At 39.4% G+C, this 6,923-nt stretch overlaps 1 pseudogene; it reads right to left on the reverse strand.

Moving 5' to 3' along the window:
• Positions 1 to 3,753, reverse strand: part of LOC102857446 — a 63,119-nt pseudogene extending 59,366 nt beyond the window's left edge.
• Positions 3,754 to 6,923: the final 3,170 nt, after the last annotated feature.

Below are 6,923 nucleotides of genomic sequence, written 5' to 3' on the forward strand. Positions count from 1 at the left end.
CAAATCACTGGCAATAAGAGAGATGCAAATCAAAACCACAATAAGATACCATCTCACTCCAGTAGCAGTAGCAAAGTTTAACAGGACAGCAAGTAATAAATGTTGGAGAGGATGTGGCAAGATAGGAACTCTTAAACATTGTTGGTGGAATTGTAAAAATGGCACAACCACTCTGGAAGGCAGTTTGGCACTTCTTCAAAAAGAGGAACATAGAAATTCCATATGACCCAGCTATCCCACTGCTTGGAATACACCCTGGGAAAATGAGAACTGAGGCATAAATAAAGACTTGTACACCAATGTTCATAGTAGCCTATTCACCATCTTAAGAACATGGAAACAGTCCAGATGTCCAATTGCAGTCAAATGGACTGAGAAATTATGATACACCTATACTTGGACCAAGAGGCAGTCATCAGAACAGAGCAGGGAAACACTGCATGGTTCAAAATTGGGAAAGGTGTACATCAGGGATGTGTCCTATCTCCATACTTTTTCAACCTGTATGCAGAACAGATTATCCAAGAGGCTGGGCTCTATGAGGAGAAGTGTGGCATCAGGATTGGTGGAAAATCTATTAACAATCTGTGTTATGCAGATGACACAACCCTGCTTGCTGAAAATGAGGAGGACTTGAAACGTTTGCTGCAGAGGACCAAGGACTGCAGCCTTCAGTATGGATTGAGGCTCAATGTCAAGAAGACAAATATTCTCACCACTGGACCAATTGGCAGCATCAGGATGGATGGTGAAGACATTGAGATTGTTAACAACTTTAGTCTGCTTGGCTCCATGGTCAACACTCTTGGCACCAGTAGCCAAGAAATCAAAAAACGTATTGCGATGGGAAAGTCGGCTGTTAGGGACCTCTCCAAGGTACTGAGGAGCAATTGTGTCTCTCTGGAAACTAAGGTGCATCTGATACAGACCCTGGTCTTTGCAACCATTTGTTATGCATCAGAGAGTTGGACAATGACTAGGGAGGATAGAAGGAGAATTGATATCTTTGAGCTGTGGTGCTGGAGAAGAGTATTGGATGTACCATGGACTGCCAAGAAACAAACAGATTCATCCTGGAGAGGGTTAAACCAGGCTACTCCTTGGAGGCAAGGATTCTGGGGCTTCGTCTGACATACTTTGGACATTTTGTAAGGAGGGACAGGTCCTTGGAGAGGGATATCATGCTTGGGAGGGTGGAGGGACGGTGCAAGAGGTGAAGACCCTCTATGAGATGGATTGATTCAGTGACTGCGATAATCGGGATGGGTGTGTCAGAGGCATTGTGAATGGCAGGGTTTAGGGCTGTTGTACATAAGGTTGCTATGAGTCACAAGTGACTCAACAGCACATAACAACAACATACAATGGAATACTACACAGCACACAGGAGCAATGATTTTATAAATTACTACCTAACTTGGGAAGGACTGGAGAGCATTATCCTGAGTGAACTAACTCAGTCCTAGAAGGACAAATACTGTATCAAACCATTACTGTAGAATTAACATGAGGATCCAAGGAGGGGGAGGGTGAAAATATAGGGGAGAGGATGGGCAGGGGAGGGGGAGTGGTGTTAATCATATGGTCGTAAATTTGATGGGTTGGTGTGGGGGTGAAGGAAATGGGAAAGTTCCTGTGTGAAAAGCAGTGTGTAAATAAATCAGTATACTAATAATAGTAATAATAATAAATAACCATAACGAATTAACCACAATTGTATGAAATACAAGTGGATCGAAAATGGAGGGAAACTCAGTGTCTACAAACTCTGTATGCAAACCAATATGAAATTAAAAAAAAAAAGTTTACTGCTTAACAAAGTGCTTAGCAACAAGGATATCAGTCTAAAGACTAAGGAGTGCCTTACCTATGTAATGGTATTTTCAATTTCTTTGTATGTATCTGAAAGGTAGACCAGTAATATGGATAGAGAAAGAATCATCACTGCCTTTTAATTGTATTGATGAAGGATATCAAATATATATCACAGACTGACAAAAGAATATGTAAATCTGTCTTAGAGGTAATGCAACTTGATCATTCTTTAGAAGCAAAGATGGTGAAATTTTGTCTCACATTCTTTTACATGTTGTCAAGAGGCTAGTCTTGGAAAAAGATACCATGTTGGAAAGGGGGGAGGGTCAGCAAAAGAGAGAGAGAACCTCACTGAGATGGATTGAATAGTGACTTTACCAATGAGTTTGATCACCGTGGAGGTTGATAGGATGGTGCTGAATAAGAAAAAGCTTAGATCTGTTCTTCATAGGGTTGTTCTGAGTTATAATCTACTTGATGACACCTAACAAGAACAACAATAACTGTCTTAAATATTCCTCACCCAATATCTTCTTAATTATTCTTTATTTCCACTCAATTCTTTCATTTGCACTTAGAATAAAGTATTGAATTAAACAAATATGGCATGGAGAGGTAAAGATTTTCTTGGAAAGTGAAATTTCAGCTGTGAATGAGTGACAAGAAAGTGCTTTTATTATAATTTAATAACAGATCATTTTTAATTTCTATGCATTTGTTTGAATTATATTAATATCTTTCTTCCTTTAGAAGTGGAAACTCTATTAAAACTGGGCTTTGTTTTGTTTACCACTTTTCTTAAGAACTCAGAATAGTGTTAATCATATAGTAGGAATCTAATAAATACCTGTTTAATAAATTATTGAATGAATCAATGAACAAATAAATGCTTATTGAGGCTAAGAGAGCTTAAGTAACTTACTGAAGTCACAAAAATATTTTTTCCTCATTTCAAACTATATATGTATCTTAAGATTTATCTGTGTCTTTCTGGCAGGAGGTTAACATTCATATAATAATAAAAATCACAGCATCCTTATTTTTTCATTATATTTAAGAACTTGAGATATAACATATTTTCTAGCAAGGGAAACAGATATCTGAATTTGGCTAAATGCCTTTGTGTCTTGACCAGTTTCTGCTAAAGTCTCCTGAATAGTTTGTGTGAATATATATATATTATATCTCAAGTAAAATCTTATTCATATTTGAAAATGTTGCACAAAGAAGCATGTTTTGTTTATTCTTGATGGGTACAGTCTTAACTGTTGTTAATTATTTCAAATTTTTACTCTTTACAGTTTGACAGAACTTTTAAAAATGTGTTAATAAAAAACACATGATACACCCAGAACAAGACCATGAAAGTCTGAAAATGAAAAAGGGCTATAATTTCATTTGTTCTCTTCTTTCCATTTATTTTCCATAGAATTTCCTTTTCTTCAGGCAGATTCAGGTATGCAAGGGTTTAATGTTTCATCGTTACTCCCTTTGTGTCTCTTAATAAATTTCATGGAAAGAAATATGACCAAAGAAAGCCCACCACAGGGGATATGAACACGGAGGGACCATATGGAGCCAAGCGGAGGCTTTTAGAGTCACTTCATCTCGCTTGAATGGTAAAACCACCCCGGCAAGTGCAGTCAGAGTGTTAACAACCACATGGCCGTGAGTGGTCCGGCTGGGTGATTATTTTTGTAACTCCATCTGCCTGGCATCACCAGCTCTCCACCAGCATGCTGGAACACTGAGACCCTCTCACCTCAGGGGAAGGGCATCACCAAGCTGTTTCATTATTGGTTCACGCTAGTGTTTGTGGGGCCCCTTTCCAGCTGAGCCTTCTGTTCTGATCTCACCAGGGGTGAAGGCCTTTACTCTTTCCTGGGGATGGATGGCCTTGCTGCCTGGTTCTGCAACCTGCAACCATTTTAACTTCATGTCGCAAGCTTTTCTTGAACCAAAGAGCAACCGACTCAGAAAACTGGATAAATTGTGTCTCCATTGTCAGTCTTTTCACCAATAAATCTCACCCATGCCCCTCAGAGTCACCCCCCACTTTTCTCTCACATAGTCACACACGCGTAAACATTCACAGAAGTGTGTCTTCAAAAAATTATATATCTTAAATTATTTACCTCTGCTGCCTTCAATTTTTCTTTTTTTAATTGTTTTGCTTACAAAGTTCATATACATTGTGTTTCACACTATTCTTCATTGACAATGTGTTTCATACAGTCATCCTCCTGCATTATGTTTTATAAAATTAATTATTAAGCTTAAGAAGAAAAGTTAGAAGGAGAGACGAAGGGAAGTAAATGCCTTCAACTTTTGTGTCCCAGTATCTTCCTTTGTCTAGAAATAGTGTGGTTTTGCTTGTTTGCTTTGGTTTTTAACTTTGTTTTTAATTGGTTTGCATATAATCATTCATATACATCATGATTTCTACATGGATGTTGTGTTTTATACACTCATCCATATGTTATTGTTGTTGTTACATGTCACCAAGTCACTTATGACTCTTAGTGTCTCTGTGTATAACAACCCTAAACCCTGATCTATCCTGTGCCAAAATTATTGTCTCTGACACACCAGGTACCCCCATTACCCCAGTCACTAAATCAATCCATCTCATCGAGGGTCTTCCTCTCTTGTGCTGTCCCTCCACCATCCCAAGCATGACACTCCTCTCCAAGGATTGGTCTCTTTTTGCAACATGTCCAAGGTATATCAGACGATGCTTCAGAATCCTTACCTCCAAGGAGCAGCTTGGTTTAACCCTCTCCTAGACAAACCTGTTCATTCTCTTAGCTGTCCATAGTATATTCAATACTCGCAGTGTTCCCTTGCTCTGTTCTGACATAGGTGTGATATTTTATAAAATTAATTACCATTGTTCTATGCGTATTATCAACCTGTCTTTTCAGATTCCCATTGAATCCTTCCTACTTCTTCACACTGCCCCCCAATAACTTCTCTATTCTAGTGATTTTCTTTCCTTCTCCTTTCTCTGCCTCTTCCTTCTCCTCTTCCACTTTTGAACATTTATACATATCCTCCCAATTTGACAATAGTAAACTTACGTAGTATTTATCCTAATGTTACTAACTAAAAAGTATTCTTGAAAGACAAGAGTTCAAAAATTGACAGAATAATAATGGAAATGTTTCAACAGATAGAAGTGATACTGAACATATTTACTCATTTATACCTAGAAATTAAAAAAAAATCTACTAGACGAATTAACTTGAAGAGAGTCATATTTGTGCCCACACTATTGGTGGTGGTTGTTGTTATGTGCTGTCAAGTCGCTTGCAACTCATAGCAACCCTATGTAAAAGAGCCCTAAACCCTGCTCTGTCCTGTGCCAACCTCACCATTTTCAACCCCTCACTCCCACTGCTTCAATCACAGAATCAATCCATCTCATTGAGGGTCTTCCTCTCCTACACCATCCCTTCACTCTCGAAAGACTGGTCCTTCCTTGCAAAATGCCCAAAGTACGTCAGATGAAGCTTCAGAATCCTTGACTCCAAGGAGCATTTGGCTTCACCCTCTCCAGGACAAACCTGTTTGTTCTTCTACCAGTCAATGGTGTGTATTCAACACTCTTCTCCAGCACCATAGCTCAAAGGCATCAATTCTCATTCTATTATCCCTAGTTATTGTCCTACTCTCTGATGCATAGCACTAAATTGCAAAGACTATGGCCTGGATCAGGTGCACCTCCAGCCTGATGTCATTGGTCTTCAGTACTCTTGAGAGGTCCCTCGCAGCTGACTTTCCCAGTGCAATTTGTCTCTTGATCTCCTGGCTGTTGGTACCAAGAGTGTTGACTGTGGAGCCAAGCAAACTAAAACTGTTAACTATCTCAATCTCTTCACCATTCATACTGATGCTACTAGTGGTGAGAATCTTTGTTTTCTTGATGTTGAGCTTCAATCAGTATTTAAGGCTGCAGTCCTTGACCTTCTGCAGCAAGTTTTTCAGGTCCTCCTCAGTTTCAGCAAGCAGGGTTGTGTCATCTACATAACTCAGGTTGTTGATGAATCTTCCACCAGTCCTAATGCTACATTCCTCCTCGTACAGCCCAGTGTCTTGGATGATCTGTTCTGCATACAGATTGAAAAGGTATAGAGACCGAATATATCCCTGGTGGACCTCCTTCTTAATTTTGAACCATGTAGTGTCTTCTTGGTCTGTTCTGCCTATTGGTCAGTGCGGGGGGGAAATATGCAATTTCATCAAGTCAATCCAGACTCGTTCTTGTTATGTTGTTGTTAGAGTTAAGTACAATTCATAGAGGCCACATAAACAAGAGCCCTGAACCTTTCTCTATCCTGTGTCATCCTCATTATTGTTAAGTATTGTTGCTGTTGTTGTTGCTGTTGTTAGGTACCATCAAGCAGAATATGATTCATGGTGACCATGTTAACAACAGATCTAAACCTTACCTTATCCTGTGCTGTTTGTACTCTCTCTGTTATGCTCAAGCCCATTGGTGGGGTTGTGTCAATCAGTCTACCTTGAGGGTTTTACCTCATTCTGCAATCCTTTACTTTTCCCAGCATGATGTCTTTTTCCAAGGACTGGCTCCTTCAAAGGGTGAGACAAAGTTTCATCATTCTTGCCTCTTGTTTCTAAGTAGTGCCTCGGATACACTTCCTCCATGACGTATCTTGTTCTTTTGGCAGTCCAGAGGATGTTCAGTGCTCATCTAGAATACCACAACTCAAAGGCATCTATTCTTCTGCTGCCCTTATTAACTGTCAAACTTTCAGATGTATAGTAAGAAATTAAAAATAACCATGGCTTGGATTAGGCACACTTCAGTTTTCTTTTTTTTTAGGTAAATATTTTTATTCTTCAAAATTTTCTTTCATAACAAACATTTCAAGGACAATAATTAATAATGTATTTCCTCGCTTTTTTAAAATACTAGTTTATTGCCTTCATCCATAGCCACCGGTGAGAGTCAGCGCCCAGAGCCATCAGGGGCTTTAAGCTCGTTGCCCACTGCTGTGGTGTGGACAGCTGAAACCCAGGCCCCGACAGGCACCTGGGGGGAGGGAGGGTGGGAACAACAAAAAACAAAAACCCAGACTCTACTT

The sequence above is a fragment of the Elephantulus edwardii genome, unplaced genomic scaffold (assembly GCF_000299155.1).
Source record: "Elephantulus edwardii isolate Elephantulus edwardi_28Jun2011 unplaced genomic scaffold, EleEdw1.0 scaffold00137, whole genome shotgun sequence".
NCBI classification, from domain to species: Eukaryota; Metazoa; Chordata; class Mammalia; order Macroscelidea; family Macroscelididae; genus Elephantulus; species Elephantulus edwardii.